The sequence below is a fragment of the Rhamphochromis sp. 'chilingali' genome, assembly GCF_963969265.1.
Source record: "Rhamphochromis sp. 'chilingali' genome assembly, chromosome: 9".
In the NCBI taxonomy this organism is placed as follows: Eukaryota; Metazoa; Chordata; class Actinopteri; order Cichliformes; family Cichlidae; genus Rhamphochromis; species Rhamphochromis sp. 'chilingali'.
Window position 1 is genome coordinate 20,971,174 of NC_137936.1, and position 18,436 is coordinate 20,989,609.

The 18,436-nt window shown below is 39.0% G+C and overlaps 1 pseudogene across 1 annotated transcript; it reads left to right on the top strand.

Annotated features, from left to right (window-relative positions):
- Window positions 1–1,017: 1,017 nt before the first annotated feature.
- On the top strand, window positions 1,018–16,797 carry LOC308402048 (inter-alpha-trypsin inhibitor heavy chain H3-like; annotated as a pseudogene). The gene is made up of 18 exons: window positions 1,018–1,089; window positions 1,451–1,611; window positions 1,741–1,845; window positions 3,776–3,938; window positions 4,033–4,143; window positions 5,232–5,360; window positions 5,477–5,593; window positions 5,688–5,856; window positions 5,950–6,060; window positions 6,215–6,396; window positions 6,500–6,679; window positions 6,771–6,892; window positions 7,814–8,044; window positions 9,210–9,368; window positions 9,448–9,625; window positions 16,159–16,307; window positions 16,507–16,591; window positions 16,683–16,797. The product of its transcript is annotated as an inter-alpha-trypsin inhibitor heavy chain H3-like (transcript).
- Window positions 16,798–18,436: the final 1,639 nt, after the last annotated feature.

Genomic DNA, 18,436 nt, shown 5'->3' on the forward strand with positions numbered 1-18,436 from the left:
TTCCGAATGACAGCAATATCAGGAAGAAGGAACACGAGAAGCTGGAGAAATACCAAGGGCTCAGAGAAGAGCTCGAGAGGATGTGGAGGGTGAAGGTAACGGTGGTCCCCGTGGTAATCGGAGCACTAGGTGCGGTGACTCCCAAGCTAGGCGAGTGGCTCCAGCAGATCCCGGGAATAACATCGGAGATCTCTGTCCAGAAGAGCGCAGTCCTGGGAACAGCTAAGATACTGCGCAGGACCCTCAAGCTCCCAGGCCTCTGGTAGAGGACCCGAGCTTGAAGGATAAACCGCCCGCAGGGGCGTGCTGGGTGTTTTTTTTTTATATATATATATATATATACCCCCCCAAAAGAAAAAAAAAATCTGCTCGGTTCATCAAGACATCACATATTTTAAAAAAGCTAGGCTCATTACAACCAGGGGGAACACCGCACTCCCGGCACATTGTGCCTCGACCTCCTGGTCGACGAGCCGGTGGCCTCTGAAGGGTGCGCCCAAAACATTTGCGAGATCTTGCAGAAGTTTTGTGAGCACTCGCAAAAGTTCATCTTAATTTTTTTTTCTGTCCCTTGTGTGGCTCCGTACTCCAGTCCTTGTCACATTCATACTGTTTCAAAAAAACTGTTCATACTTGCAAATAAACTTTTTTTGTTCTGAGACAATAATATTACTCAAATTCACCAATAGTGAAAAGCTAGATTGTTACTATATATCTTTCACTTTGATTTGTCAGAGTGCTATTGCTTATCACAAATGAAAAAGACAGCTGTGGGATCAAAGTTTGGCCTCGTTTGGCTCAAGTGCACAGGTTTGACCCTCAATGTAAACATTAAAGGTCTAATAAAGTGCTGGGTAAGCAGTAAATTACTGTTTACGGGGAATGTTTGTGTGAGGGGATGTTTGTGTAAGCGAGTGAGTTTGCCCTTTAAAAAAACTTTGTGCATAATAACAGTGTCCTTGTTTAAGGTTAAAAGAGTGTATCAGCTGCTTTGCTGGTATTTTGGTTAGAGGCATCATGGGGAGAACTGTGGTGAAAATCACACTCATAGGACTCCTTTTTGCTTTGGCTTCCACGCTGCCAAACAAGGTAAGTTCAGTAGACCCAAAGGACCAAAAGAGCACTTCAAGGGAACAGAATAGAAGATAATGTAATATCCTTTGAAGTGAAGAAATACTGACTGTGTGCACGTTTACTTTATCCTTTGTCTGAGATCAGGGTAAAAAGTGGTCTATTAATTTATTTTAATGTTTAGAGCTTGGCATTTAATAAAGGTGTTGGTCAGTGCTAGGTTAAGGATAAATTGGCCTTTCTGATTATTTGATTAAGTGATTTATTCATATATATGTGTTTTTTTTTATAACTTGTAATACTGTCATGTTATTTGGACATTGGAAAGACCTGGAGAGAGTTAGGTTTTCTGTGAAATGTGCCCCCTGTGTTTGCTCAGGATGACTGGGACATCTACAGCTTTCACTTCAACTCCACAGTGACCAGTCGTTATGCCACCACTGTCATCACAAGCCGTGTGGCCAATCGTATGAACGAGTCAAAGGAAATTGAATTCCATGTTCGGATTCCCAAGAATGCCTTCATCAGTAAATTTCGAATGTGTGTGAAGTTAAAAGGATCTGTAACCATCCAGAGACATTTGCAAATAAAGAATTCTACACTAAAGAACAAAGTACAGGATACTCAGTAGTGTGTATTCACACAAGATCTTTTCTTGGTCCTCTTCAGGTTTATTGATGGCCAGGTTTATGATGGTGTTGTGAAAGCTAAGGAGCAAGCTCAGCAGCAGTACACTGAAGCTGTGTCCCGTGGTGAAAGTGCTGGACTTGTCAGGTATTAACTAAATGATTAAATTATACATATTGTACAAATACACTGAGTGCTCTTTTGGATAAAAAAGAAGCAAAATTGTCACGGCCGAGGCTGCCTCAAAAGTGAAAGGACTCAAATGCTGGACGCCGAACAGCACGTAAGTAGTTTTAGAGACGACGTTTATTTACTCAGTAAGTGTTCATAAACTGGAAAGTGAGGTTAACAAGTGCGAAGTGCCACAACTGAATCAAAGGGGTCAATCTGGTCTTGGTCAGTGGAAACAGCCGTTCCAGGGATTGGGCTGGAGGGAGAGTCACACTGGGTCCAGGGAAAGGGTCAGAGTCACTGTAAATAGAGTACAGACGTTCAGGTATGGTTCAGGAGAAATATGGATAAGCTGTTCGTTCTGAATCTTCCTTCGTACTGCGTACTTGCCGCGGGTGGTCGGTGGTGACGTGCAGGGGTGAGTGGTCCGGGTGTGTGGTCCGAAATTCCTGGTGTAGAGGCAGGGAGGCAGGCAGGTGGTTCGGGTGAACAGCCCATGGGACTGTCAGGTGGTCCAGCGTCTGGGTTGGAGCTCTTCGGCAGAGATTAGTGTTTGGCAGCTTGGTGTGGTAGGGTTAGCTGAGAAGTCCCCGGCTAAATTACCCACAGGTGTGAGCAATCAGCAGAACACTGAGGCCCCTCCCAGGGGTGGAGATGCCGGCTCGGAGGGAGACACAGTGGCACACACCCGGACCATGACACAAAATACCCCCAAAAGGTTGATTCTGTTCATCTGGACGTAGCATTTTCAGTGGGAGAAATATTTCGTCACTTATCCGCAATCTTATAAACAGTACATTTGCACAATAAAACTAGCCCACTGAATGAACAATGGGCTGTGAGGTCAGTTCCTTGATCATTAATATGCAAATTGTCATGACCATTGATCCACAACCACTGATCAAGGCCCATGAGTACCATTCACAGAGAGTTGGGAAATGGCTGCAATCACAGCATTGTAAGATGGCGAAAGATGTACCCTTAGGCCCTCGCCTCAATTCAGAGATGGTCTTTCCCTTTTCACGTGAATGGCCTCCTTGACTCCTCGCTCAAACCAGCTTTTCTCCTTGTCCAGAATTTTTACATCCTCACCTTCTGCTTTGTGCCATTCGCTTCGCCAGAAGTTGTTTAGTTTCCCCGATGTATAAATCATGGCAATCCTCATGGCACTTAGCAGTGTACACTATAATCACTAGGTTTGACTCTCATCATCCACTGGAGCACAAACTGGGTGTTATCGGGATGCTACAACACAGAGCAAACACTATCCCCACAGATACAGCAGCCAGGGAAGCAGAAGAGCATCACATCAAGAAGGCCCTGATTAAATGTGGCTATCCCAGCTGGACATTTGCTAAAGCTGGGAAGGCGCCTAAAGAAAGCTCCAGCTGATCCAGGAGAGAAGGACAACTGCTGCCTAAGTGAAAACCGTTGGTGATCCCGTGTGTGTCAGGAGTATCAGAATAGTTAAAACACATTTTTTCTAAACATCCCATCTTTGTGGCTTTTAAACCCCAAAGCACGCTGCACCAAAAATTGGTCCACCCCAAGGATCAAGTTCCCTGGGGGGCTAAGGTTACATCTTTTGCCATCTTACAATGGTGTAATTGCAGCCATTCCCCAACTCTCTGTGAATGGTACTCATGGCCATTGATCAGTGGTCTTTGATCCATGGACTTTGATCAGTGGTTGTTAATCAATGGTCATGACAATTTAATATTAATGATCAAGGAACTGTCATTCAAAATTAGCTTGTTCTGTTCTGGTTTCTCTTCTTTCTTTCTTTTTCTAAAATAATGTTAATTGTGAATAGGAAAACATAATTTGAGTTAATCTTATTCCCTTTTCAAGTTCAAACTACAGCCATAATTACAATTTAGTAAAATGATTATTGTTTCTGCTTTAGTTCTGTAGGGAGGACACTGGAGGAATTTAAGACCTCTGTAACTGTGGCTGCTCACAAAAAGGTCACTTTTGAACTCACATATGAGGAACTGATGAAACGCACACATGGCAAATACGAGCTGCAAATTCATGCTCGACCCATGCAGCCTGTCAGAGACTTCAAGGTGACTGTCTTTTTGGTATCTATTAGTGGAAAATGCTGAGATAACAGCACACATGATGAGATCTTTTATTTTACTTTATTGTATTTATTACCAGGTGGATGTGTACATTCACGAAGAAGCCGGCATCAGTTTCATCGATGTGAAAGGAGGCCTGAGCACCAACGCCCTCGCTAATGCCATCACCAAAACACATGCAGATAAACAGGTACTGAAATCTTTTTGTTGTAGAACAGTAAAACAATTATCAGCTTTCTAATAGACAGTGTGAGGTACTAACAGATCATTATTAATTTGCAGTAAGACGCAGCTTATTCTCAGAGTGTAAAATGTATGATTATAAAATGATCAAAATGCACAAATAACCATTACGGTAATGATGATATTTCTTCCAAAATTATAGCTCATTTCTCATCATTGTACAGAAGAATTGGGTTGAAAGCAGGGGTATTCAGCTAACATTTCTTTAAGCAAAGATCCGGATTATCATAATGTGAAATTATTTCGTTTGCGATTTTAGACTGTCAAATCAAATGAAATCAGTACAATTGCAAAACCTTTTGACAAATAATTTGAAAAATAATTCCAAAATGATTATTGGTCACACAGCATAGAACTGAACATTGCTTAAAATTCTCATACACCTGTGGAGGTGCACACTGATGATTAGTTTGATTATGTTCACTTTGGACAAAACTGCCTTGCTTTTGTGTGTGGAGCCAAACATTGTCAGGATACATAAGGCTACTTTCCTTAAACCTGAAAAAGTTGTCCCAGGAACCATTTGAATCCAGAGAGTGGAAAGATCAGTTCTTACAAACTGCTCTTTCAGGCAGTTTATAATTGCCTAAAGCGCAGGTAAAACTGCATGTGTTGTATCTTTTCTTCTTATACTATCCTTTCAACTTACTACATCTCAACTATTGGCACTGTAGAGACCAGTGTTTATCACCTGGAATCCACAGAGTTGATTGGCTGAGTAGTAATGGGATGGCTAAACTCACATCCAATGCTTTTTCAAAACCTGGACCATGGTCCACCTGTTAATGACATCTGGTTTAATGTTTTGATCCTTGAATACATTCTCATTCCATTTTCTTCTAAAGGTTGGGCTTCTCCAACACTCTTTGTATGTAAAGTCATGTTGCGTTAATTTGAGACAAATTAGTAATTCTGACAATGTTTCATTTAGGATTTTTAACAATACAAATATCAGCCCAAAAAGGAAAACAGAAAATAAAATCACTGACATCTCTCTCTACCAAGTTCCTAAACTCTGATTCACTCTGTTTCCAGGCGTGGGTGTATTTCTATCCAACAGTCGACCAACAGAAAATGTGTGACAGCTGTGGAGATCAGGGTATGAATGGAGATTTGGTTATTGTTTATGACGTTAACAGGGATAATGGACTGGGACACATCAAGGTAAACCCTGGTCTTTTAGCAACACAAACCGTATGACTTGGGCTAAAAAGCTTCTTGAATAATCCTATAACCAATCAAGTTTTGTTTTTTGTTTTTTTTTCATAACGCCGCCTTAGAAATCTGACGGGTACTTTGTTCATCATTTTGCACCATCTGATCTTCCACGGATACCAAAAAATGTCGTCTTTGTTATTGATCAAAGTGGCTCAATGGAGGGGAGAAAAATTGAGCAGGTAAAGTATTTGAAGGGTCAGTTTCTGATATTATTTTACATTTTTAATGAAAAGAAAAACAATATGTAGCCATGAATTATGTTTTCTTAACCAGACTAGGACCGCATTAATCCACATTCTGAATGATCTGGCAGAAGATGATCACTTTGGTCTGATCACTTTTGATGACAGAATTTCTTACTGGAAGCGAGAACTCGTTCAGGCCAACAGCAAAAACCTGGAAAGTGCCAAAAACTTTGCACGCAATATTCAAGACAGAGGATGTGAGAAGTTGCAGTAAATACACATTTTGGAATATCAACAGTTGGGAGGAGAATAGCAGTACTGAAAAAGCATTTGTTGTTGTTGCATTTCAGCCACAGACATAAATGAAGCAGTGCTGCAAGGAGCACGTATGCTGAATGCACATAACAGAGAAGGTTCAGCATCTATCCTTATACTTCTCACAGATGGAGACCCAACCTCAGGTTGTAATAAAACACATCTGTAAACAAATGTACACAAATATTTCATGAAACCGAGATCTTTATGAGCTTATTGTGGTTAAAAGTCCTGATTTATTATGAATTATGAGACTACATTGTTTCTGAGCTGAACTGGGTATGTCTCGTCTCTTTTCAGGGGTGACAAATCTGGAGAAAATCCAGTCAAATGTAAGACAGGCTATTGCAGGCAAATTCCCACTGTACTGTCTCGGTTTCGGTTTTGATGTTAATTTCAATTTCCTTGAGAAAATGTCGCTGCAAAATAACGGTGTGGCACGACGGATTTATGAAGACTCTGATGCTGATTTACAGCTGAAGGTATTTAAATTATGCATGCTCTTCTTTTATGTGATTTGAAACCCTTGAGAATTGAAAGAAAAAAGAGCATGATTTGTATCACTTCCACACTGTATGTCAACAGGGTTTCTATGAAGAGGTGGCCACACCTCTACTGACAGATGTGACAATGATCTATGTGGGTGCGACCAATCTAACCCAGACTAAGTTCAGTCAGTATTATAATGGTTCTGAGATTGTGGTGACCGGACAGATCACAGATAATAATATTGAAACCTTCACCCCTCAAGTTGTGGCCATTTCGGTAAGAATCAATCCACAGGACTCATCAGGAGTACTCTTCTTAAACCGTTTTCCCTGTTGACTGACATTACATTGCATTTAAATTATTACAGAGTAATAGAAGAATAATATTCTCTAATCCAAATGAAACCGTGGAATCCACTCAAACAGTGTCTGATGACCGTATCCAGAGGGTTTGGGCGTACCTCACAGTTAAACAGCTTCTGGACAAAGAGTGAGTTTGACTTACAGCATCTTTCCTTGTATGACTCTGAAATGTGTTATCAGCTGTTATGTCTTTAAAATTTCTACCTCTACATCAGTGTCTTCAAAACACTATAAAATAAAAAAAATATATAAAACTGTATTTATTTTATACTTTTCTTTGTTTATTTTTCTGATATTTTAAGCATATATAATCATTGAATGCTGTTTAGGATCACATTATATATACATTATAAGAAAAGTCTGGATATATTGAATGGATGTCTGAATATATAGAATTAAATGTAAACATACAGACTGAAACTTGAATGTATAGAATGAAATTTGAATATACAAGGTGTCAGAAAGACAGGTGAACTGCAGTAAGACAATATGTTTTAAGTTTGTTAGATCAGGGCAGCAGGTTGAAATTAAGTCCCAAAATTCCAAGTAGAAGTCTGTTAAAGGGACATCAGATAATATGCCTGCAGTAATAAACTGTGTTCTCTTCAGTGTTGAATAGTTTGACATCAACATCTCCATTTCTTACCTTTCTATTAAATAGTCATGTACATCTCCCACATAAAATTATATTAGTACAATTATGTTTGTTCATCATCACTCATCTCCTTAAATTTCAAAAACAACGTTTTTCACATCTTTTTAAAGGCAGAGTTTTTACACTTAATCATACAAGTATGTTTCTCAGAAGCTAAGGATTTGGACAATATAGACAGCAAAGCTGTCTATGGTCTGGTAATGGATCTCTATGATTTGGCAAGACTGTATTTTGCCTGTAACAAACAATAGATTGTGTGTTTTTTTATGAACTTTGCTGAATTGACTTTCAGTGAAGAAAATCTCTTAGATACATATTTTAGGACATGGATTCAGCTTAAAACCTGTAATGTGTGAAGTTACATACAAAACCATTTTACACTTTGTCACACAGGCTTCAATTATCTGGACCTGAGAAAGAGAAAGTGAAGAAGGAAGCTATGGAGCTGTCACTGAAGTACAGTTTTGTGACCCCTCTCACATCCATGGTGGTCACAAAGCCTCCAGGAGAAAACACAGATGTGCTTCATAAACCAAAGGAAGGTGAAACATCACGGAGATGGCAGTCGCCAGGAGGTCAACCCAATTTAGCACACTTTACTCCTGCTAGTGGGGGTTCTAGTGGGTGGGTTCATTCTGGTGAGCAAATCAAACCAATACAACAACATTCATCAGTTCAGCTGAGGAGACGATTGCTTACAGTACAGAGATGTTCTGTGAATGAAAGAAAGGGAGTATGAAATAGACTGAGTCAAATAGATGTGAGTCAGACAGAAGCAGGATGTAAGATGCAAGCTGAGGCAGCTTAAATTGGGTGGTACAAGTGGCTAGGTTAGTGTACAGGAACACCTGCCGCATAGGATTAGAAATCCCCATGGGAGACACCACTAAAGGTGTGTGTGTGTGTGTGTGTGTGTGTGTGTGTGTGTGTGTGTGTGTGTGTGTGTGTGTGTGAGTGAGCTATTTAAAGATTTAGTTAAGAACTTTAGTGTCAGGGCATGGATGTTAGTAAAAGCATTAATTAAACTCAATTATAAATGAATTAGTTATCCTTATTTATTATTATGTCCCCTGCATTGCCTCTAGCAATATTAACTTTATGTAATGTGTGTAAATGTTTTTTACAGCTGCTGATTTACATTATGGGTTTAGCTCCTACGATGACGTGCTCTATGAAGATGCAGGTACTGTATTGCATACATGGAATACTTTTTTTGTTCTAAGACAGTCAAAGATTTTTTATTGTCATGCAATGTCAACCAGAGATCTGAAATTTTCTGCTATGTAACTAGTGCTGTTTAAATTATTTGCAGGTTATTTAAAGGCTACCCATGTCCCAATTGAAGTAACTGACGGTACTGTATTGCATAGATGGAATACTTTTTTTTTCTAAGAAAATCAAAGACTTTAAAGAGGGGACTTTGGAAAAAAAAATCCTCAAAAAAAAAAGAAAAGGGGAAAAACAATTTTTGGATAAAATGGTCTTTAGTGCTATGCATGATAAAGTCTCTTACACTTTTATTGGAAAACTTGTATTTATAGGTGAAAATTTAAAAAAATCTATATCACTATGACACTTTCTTAACTTAAGGCAAGTTTTCTAACATTCTATGACTGCATGGGAAACTTTTTTTTTTTTAATATAAAAATTGATTCATTTTCAGAATTGTGAAATAGACAAAGTATGTAAAATTAAAGAAGTGTTTTATGTTTACTTTTCCAAAACTCTGAAAAAAAAATTCAAAAATGCCCAATGCATTAAAAGAGTTGAGTAGGTGTTGATTGCACAGGTCTTTATTTTCAGATTCCAGTCTAACTTTTTGTCTCTATACCTCCAGCTCCTCTTCTCCACAGGTTTTTGCTCAACTCAACTGGGAATCAGACTGTTCCACTTTGCTTTGACTTCAGTGGAGCTATAATCCTTAAACTATTTCACCACCCCAGCAGAGGTCAGTAGTAGTCTTTCTCGTGAGTATTTTCATATTTCTCCCCTAGTGGTTAAACAGCAGCATTTCTCTTTTGTTCTAGACCTGTCTGTTAATGGTGAGCTAGATTCAATTGCAACCGGAGGTTTCAGCAAAATTTTTATACACCTCAAAACTCATCAGCATGTTGAGGTTGATGCTGAATCACAGAGAGTCACTGTACGAGATGGACAGACGGTGACATATCAAGCTGCTGGACAGGATCCCTCAACAGTTGGCAGGTGATTTTGCAGTATACAGTGGGGCAAAAAAGTATTTAGTCAGCCACCGATTGTGCAAGTTCCCCCACTTAAAATGATGACAGAGGTCAGTAATTTGCACCAGAGGTACACTTCAACTGTGAGAGACAGAATGTGAAAAAAAAATCCATGAATTCACATGGTAGGATTTGTAAAGAATTTATCCGTAAATCAGGGTGGAAAATAAGTATTTGGTCACCTCAAACAAGGAAAATCTCTGGCTCTCACAGACCTGTAACGTCTTCTGTAAGAAGCTTTTCTGTCCCCCACTCGTTACCTGTATGAATGGCACCTGTTTGAACCCATCATCTGTATAAAAGACACCTGTCCACAGCCTCAAACAGTCAGACTCCAAACTCCGCCATGGCCAAGACCAAAGAGCTCTCGAAGGACACCAGGAAAAGTATTGTAGACCTGCACCAGACTGAGAAGAGTGAATCTACAATAGGCAAGCAGCTTGGTGTGAAAAAATCAACTGTGGGAGCAATCATCAGAAAATGGAAGACATACAAGACCACTGATAATCTCCCTCGATCTGGGGCTCCACGCAAGATCTCATCCCGTGGGGTCAAAATGATCATGAGAACGGTGAGCAAAGATCCCAGAACCACACGGGGGGACCTGGTGAATGACCTGCAGAGAGCTGGGACCAAAGTAACAAAGGTCACCATCAGTAACACACTACAACGGCAGGGAATCAAATCCCGCAGTGCCAGACGTGTTCCGCTGCTGAAGCCAGTGCATGTCCAGGCCCGTCTGAAGTTTGCCAGAGAGCACATGGATGATACAGCAGAGGATTGGGAGAATGTCATGTGGTCAGATGAAACCAAAGTAGAACTTTTTGGTATAAACTCAACTCGTCGTGTTTGGAGGACGAAGAATACTGAGTTGCATCCCAAGAACACCATACCTACTGTGAAGCATGGGGGTGGAAACATCATGCTATGGGGCTGTTTTTCTGCCAAGGGGACAGGACGACTGATCCGTGTTAAGGACAGAATGAATGGGGCCATGTATCGTGAGATTTTGAGCCAAAACCTCCTTCCATCAGTGAGAACTTTGAAGATGAAACGAGGCTGGGTCTTCCAACATGACAATGATCCAAAACACACCGCCCGGGCAACAAAGGAGTGGCTCCGTAAGAAGCATTTGAAAGTCCTGGAGTGGCCTAGCCAGTCTCCAGACCTCAACCCCATAGAAAATCTGTGGCGGGAGTTGAAAGTCCGTGTTGCTCGGCGACAGCCCCAAAACATCACTGCTCTCGAGAAGATCTGCATGGAGGAATGGGCCAAAATACCAGCTACTGTGTGTGCAAACCTGGTAAAGACCTATAGTAAACGTTTGACCTCTGTTATTGCCAACAAAGGTTATGTTACAAAGTATTGAGTTGTATTTTTGTTATTGACCAAATACTTATTTTCCACCCTGATTTACGAATAAATTCTTTACAAATCCTACCATGTGGATTCATGGATTTATTTTTCACATTCTGTCTCTCACAGTTGAAGTGTACCTCTGGTGCAAATTACTGACCTCTGTCATCATTTTAGGTGGGGGAACTTGCACAATCAGTGGCTGACTAAATACTTTTTTGCCCCACTGTAATGGTCAAAACGTATGTTCTCACAGTATTGTTTACAGATGTGTGCCCTTATTCAGTTCTTTTCCCAGGATTTACATGAGGCAATCAGTATATACATCTCTGATGTCAGTTATATATATGACAAAACATTTGCTGGGAAATGAAACCTTAAAAGGGCAGTTTGGGCCGTTTATTATTTTGATTCTACACTTTTTTGTACGGAGTATTTTGTGAGATTTGGCCAAATCTCACTAATTTAAACATGTCTGCCATAAAATTAAAATAAAAGGTTAATTTCTATCACAACTACAAACACATCAGTAGCAGTGTATAAGCTTCGTAGCACAATATTTACTTTATATTTTTTAAAAGGCTCAAATTATGTCATTTGCTTTAACCATCCAACACACAAGCTCTCAAGCTGAGATACCCAGAGAAACCAAGAACATGGTGGTGAGAGGTCTCACTCTTTAGTAACATGAAAGAAAAAGAATCCAACAAAATAATTTCTGGATGCAACAGCAACTCTTCAATATTGGAATATTGTAAGGCAAATATACCAGGACAAAAAAGGTTTTGGATGGGAAAAGCTAGGAACACCTTGCAGAAAGGCCAAAAAATTAATTCTGTTCATCCAATTCAATTCAATTTATACAGCAATAATAGATTCTTTTCATCATCAGCGTTTTCAGTGGCAGAAATTTGTCACTCATCCAAGTGACCTTTCCAGTCTCAGTTGACTGCAAGTTTCCCAAACCTTATAAACAGTACATTTGCACAATGACTGAAACTAGCACTGAATGAACAATGGGCTGTGAGGTCAGTTTCTTGGCCATTGATATGCAAATTGTCCTGACCATTGATCAACAACCACTGATCGAAGCATCATCTTAAAATGGCCTGCGGAGACAAATGGGATAAGCTTCTTTAGCCATACAACATATGATATCCTTCCATCACCTGTCCCATCCTGTCCCCACTGTTCAGTTCCAGTCAGTCTCAAGCACGTATTAGCTGTGTCCCAATTCAGGAATCGCATCTTTCGAAGGATTCAGCCTCCGCTGTCTACGTAAGCCGAGTCCTTCGAAGGCTGAGAAGGCCAGAAGTCTGAGGCTGTTAAATGGGATTGTCTAGCCTTAGTCGCACTGCTCAGGTTGCCCAGCAACCATGCTTCTAGCCGCTAGAAACGTTTTATAGAGGATGGTTTGACAGAATGAAGGCAAAAAAAATCATCTTTTTCTTGTTTCATGAGGTTTTTTTTATTTGTTAAGTATCTGAGGCTGAGACCACAGGACTTTAAAAACATGATTGTTGGGCTTCATTTCTATACCAAACAATAATTTTAAGATTAGGTAATAAATAACAATTAGTAACAATTAGTAATAACAACTAATGTTGTTCATGAGACTTGTGCCATCTCATTTTGGTCATGTAAATATGACATGGTCAATATTAAATTTATTGTATTAAATTAAAAACATACAGCACTGAACTTGAACTGTGTTTCAAATACTGAGCTTTAATAAAGATTCAAGTTGCATTTATTTATTCCTATCACTTTATATCTTCATCTCAAACACAGTACATCTTTTATAGTGTAAATATAGATGTATTGTATATAAGAGAGATAAATATTGTTTTGTAAATATGTTGGCATTATTAAATTTGTCTGAATGCTTACATATATGGGTAAAAAGAAAATCTATGAGCTGGGATAACTGTCTGTTTGTGATAAAATGAAAAATGAAAATGTAGACCAATATATTAAATATTCCCTAATATAAACATGTTTTACTGCCTTCATAGTTTTTAACTTGAAGGCCTTGAATACTTTTTCTGACTCTAAAAACAGTTGAATGATAAACTCATTTTAACATTACCTAATAAGACTGATAATTAGGACAGACAATTGGTTATTTTAAACATTTCTAGCAGTCCTTCACAAAGAGGGAACACTCTCTCTCAGCTGGTGCTGGCTCTTCCTCCTCCTCTTTGGGGTCCTTAAGGACTAAGTAAAGAACTATACAAATACAGGCCATTTACCATTTACCTCTTCCTCAGACTCTGCTTAGTTTGTCCTGGTGGGTCATCAGGGGTGCAAAACCTCACAGATGATCTGCAGCAGCGGGTTCCTTAGTCTGTCCTCACTCTGGCGACTTGCAGTTCTCAAACATGGAAATCAAATGTGCAATAAGCTGTAGGATTCAAACACACTTGTAACTTATGCTTATTCTTTTATTTAACAATCAGAGAGAAAGAAAAAGAGAGAGAAGGGAAAAGTGCAGGACAGACAGAAAGGTGAAAGTCTCAGGTGGCAAACACTACTAAAAACAGCAACAGAGAATGAGTATTTTCTGTTTGTTATATAAGGAGTACTAAATAAGATAAGATACCTTTATTAGTCCCACAAGGGGAAATTTCATGTTAAGGCTGCCGGCCCAGTCGGTACATTGGCCACATGTTTGGCTCCTATGATTAAAGCACCTTTTTTTTAGCTTAACAAGTGAACTGTTGGCACTAACATCACTAATGTCACGTGACGTTGCCACCATGTGGCCAACAGTAATGTTTTAATGTTCTTTGTTATTAAAACTAGAGATGGACCGATCCGATATTACGTATCGGTATCGGTCCGATACTGACCTAAATTACTGGATCGGATATCGGAGAAAAATAAAAAATGTAATCCGATCCATTAAATATCACGAAAGCACCTCACAAAACTTGCAACACGCCGTAACTCGCCTCAGAACGTTAGCACGTCGGAGCAGTATGCATCACGTGATAGAGCGGCTGTGGCATGCGGGACCTGTCGGTGGTCTGGATAGCATGTGGAGCTTCGCTAGCAACCCGGCATTTCATCTCCGACAAAGTTATCCCCGAGAGAAGTAAAGAAAGTGTGTAAGTCCATCTCTGAATGTAAAGCATTCCTGCGTTAAGCTTAACAAGCGACTGCCTCTTCTTGCTGCTACTTCAATCATGAAACTGCTTAATGATCAGCTGATCGGCTTTTCTGTGCGAGTGAGTCCGTCTCTCTTGTTTGTTTTTGGCCCACTTTGCACCAGAAAGAGGAAACCAGCGGATAAACAACAGCAGCACGTTTAAGCTTGATAAGCTGTTGTTAGAATTTATTTAATATTACTTTCTACTCGAGGATCTTTTTCTATGTAGCTGACGGCTGGTAACTGTGCAGGGGCGGATCTAGCAAAGTTTAGCCAGGGGGCCGATAGGGCATTAACAGGGAAAAGGGGGCACAAAGACATACTTTTCTTTCTTATTCTCATTTAAAATGTCTAGCTTTTAATAAATAATTATCTGACACCCAAAGTTTTAATTTGATGCAAAATGAATAGAAGTCCATTACTGTATATAGTAACTATTAAGTCTAATATATATATATATATACCCTAGTAAGCTATAGTACTTTTTCCTTTGGGAAGGTACCATCTGTGCAGTCTGCAATTCTGTTGAAGAAAGATGCTGAATCTATTTAATATTTCTTGAAAAATAATTGATTTCTGTGCATTTTTTTTCACACTGCATCAAATTAAGGTTGATTACGTCGATTAAGCATCATGAGGTGGAGCATGAGGGGTGGTTCCCCATTTTTTATTTATTTATTTTTGTTGTTGCTGGGAGTTGGAACCCTATTAGTTAGGTTGCTTAATATTTACGCTAAGTACTCTTTAAAATGCCAGAATAGGGAGGATGGTGTAGGTTTAAGTTTATTAGATTGATCAGTATTGCTGAACTATGAAATATTTTTTTTTTGCATACAGGTATAACAGAATAGCTTTAGTGTAGTTGTTGTTTTAAACTTGAGTATGAACTTATACAAAATGCAGCAAGATATTTAAAAAAACAGTTTTGTTGATTAAAAAACACTATATCGGATTCATATTGGTATCGGCAGATATCCAAATTTATGATATCGGTATCGGTATCGGACATAAAAAAGTGGTATCGTGCCATCTCTAATTAAAACATTTGCATTGCCACATAAATAAGTGATATAAAATTCAATACTTAATTTTAAATATGTACTCTTCGGCTGCCCCCCTTCAGCCGTTGGCCATTTTTTTCAAAAAAAACAAACAAAAACTATCCACCGCTGTGCTATGAATCCTGGGATATGCTGGGCCTGACCACTTGACCCATCCTTCAAATCGGGGGAATAGGAGGACACATTTGTGGGCCGCATTTGGAGCAGCCCTCGAATTGGGACAGCCTTCGTCACCTGGCTGGGACATAATCGGCCTTCAAATGCGGCCTCCGAAGGATGCAGCCCCTGTATTGGGACACAGCTACTGATTGCTTGTAATACCAGTCTGACACATAGAAGATACAACTTGACACACCACCAGGTATCGAGATGCCTGGCAGCTGCACTAGAGCACATGCACATGCAGATTTCCCAGAGGCTTGGAGGACAGGCCTGTAGGACAATCATCAAAACACTGTCAGGGATGCATGCATGTATGCAGATCTATACAGAAACACCCAAGTGAAGATACATAAGTGACGATTATCAATCTTCGATCGAGTAGGAGGAAATCCAAAGGTGTGTGCTGATATTTTGGGATTGTAATATTTATAAAGTTTTCATTAATTTCATGAATTTTTTTTTTTACAACCAATGCTTGAATCAAAGGCCCTGCACACTCATGGTGAACCACAAAAAGTGGCTTGACTTATTTTCAATGACACTAGCTTTTGTCAAGCTTAGAAAAGTTTCTATTACCGTATCATTGCCTTGTTGTACCTTCCAGGTAGAAGCAAGTTTGTTGGATTACATGGAGTTGTGACATTGTGAAATGTCTATTACAGCCCTCAGTCGGACAGTAGTCAGCCAAGACTAGTGAAATGATCTGTGAAGGTTTTTAAAATCTTCAAAGAGCTTTAAAATATTCATATAAAGTCCATATTTTTCCAGTGTGACAGTGATTGTGCGCGACACTGAAATTCACATTGCATCTGATGACATTCTCCTGGTCATCTCACAACATGAGAAAAATGGCCAAAGACTCCTTTGGCCTGTTTTAAGACAGCAACCCTCAACCAACGACATCGAAGGACTTTTAGGTGAGTGAAACGACATGCATGCACATACTTTGTTCATTGCTTAAGAAATAAATGAATTTGTCAGTGTCATGTTAAGAATATTAACAAAGTTTGCACTGAGCATAAGTGGTTTCTGTAAAAGTACCTTGTTGCTGTGTCTGTTTTAGTATCTGGTTTTCAGTGTCAGTTCTTGTTTCATTGTTTTACTCCCTTTTTCCAGCTGTAAAGCCAGCAGTGTATGAGGTGGTGCAGCAAGTTCCTGTCACAAAACTAAAGATTAAAAACCAAGAGATAGATGTTACAAGGTAAATTTTTTGTAATGTTTACAGTTTATTCATTCAAAACATAAAACTGTTTAAGATTCCACCAAGACATGAGCTTGTTTTGCTTTTGTAGTGACAACGCTACTGACTACAGCGTCGACCCTCCTGTCACAAAGAACTGCTGGCTTATGTCTGCTGATTCTGCCCTGCAGAGGCCACTGGCAGGTTTTTTCGTGGCACAACTTTAAGTGTGAACTATGCTGAATTACTAGAAAATATTTGGTTTAAAAGTAGAGAAAACATTTTCTTACTGTGGAAAATGTCCTTCCACCTGTTCAAATGAACAAATAAAGTATCCCAGATTGCAAAATGGCTCATGACTACATAATTTTATTAAAGAAAGAAAGAAAATAAAGAAATAAGGATTTGGAGATTGTGGTGCCAAAATAATACATCTAACCATGTGAATTCTAATGAAACGATTACACAGAAAAAATCCACTGTGTTACTTCAGTGAAGTTTCTAATCTGACCCAAATCTATTAAATGACAATAGATAGAGTAAGAGGTTAGAGATTAAGAGATTACTATTAAGAGATTACTAGGCATTTATTCTACACTTTGTTGTTAAACAGAAAGTTAAAACTAATTAGATTATTTTAGTTAAATGAAATATGCTTTGCTGGGTGATTTGTCTGAAAGAGAGTTATACTGTAGAAAAGGGTTGTGCAAACTCAGGGGCTACACTGTGCTGGAAAGTATGACAATGTGGTCGGGTTCGCCATTCATTGTTTACAAAGGAATTTCAGTGTTAATACTTACATTTACTTTTAGTGGTAACAGTGTGGTTGATCAACCTTTTTTGCCAGTGCATCAAAGTCTGGTGTTAGTTTTGTTGTGGCAATTCTCAGAACAGATCGGAGGTGTTCATCACTCAAATGGGACCTGTGGGGTTCTTTTGTTGGTGTTCATCACACTAAAAGACTGTTCACAAACACACACACGTAGCGCCAAAAACATCAGCATCCTCCGTGTCAGCTTCTGGATTTTTGTAGATTTTGTTGGTCTTAATAAAGTATAAAACTCATCCAGTTTAAGAAAGTTGAACTTCTCCTAAGGCAATGTCACATTGGAGATCAATCAGTTCCAATTGCAACTCTGCCTAATGCATCACCTGGTGGAATGTCAGTCAAATGAATGTAGTCATAATTATTATATTATTTGATTTGGGCAATTCTGTAGCAATCTTTGGCAGGCCAGACTAAAAAGACCAAAAGGCCAGATGTGTCCTGCAGGCCGTAGTTTGCCCACCTCTGCTGTAGAACGTTTGCATATCAATCACAAATTCAAATCATTTTAAATCTTGGTTAAATATCATTAACAGAGAAATCGTCTTACAACACTTATTAGCTGCTGGCCTCATATCGTTTGCCTCATACTGCAAATACAAAATATTAAAGCATACTTGATTCAAGGATGTCCAACAAGTATGACTGTTTTAGTCAAAACAGTACTTATATTTCTTGAGAAAACACCCTTAAATAAACTGATCAGTGCAGTTTGTGAACTTAAGCAAACAGTTGCATTTATATACTGTTTGTGTGTCCTCATTTCCCAAAGTTTAAATCTTGTTAAACCTTTACGTTTAACAAGATTTTTTTGTCAGTTCACCAAAACTCTTTAAAACTTGTCCTTTATACACTTTAGGGATTTTTAAAAGGATTTCAGGGTCAAACACATAAAGACATGTATTTCAAACTTCAGTTTATGATATATTTCTAAAATGTGAAAGAAATACAGATGCCTACATTTCATATAATGCAACGCATGATCATCTTTGAGATTATCAGTGTTACTTTTTTCAAACGTTAAAAGCCATTTCTATAGC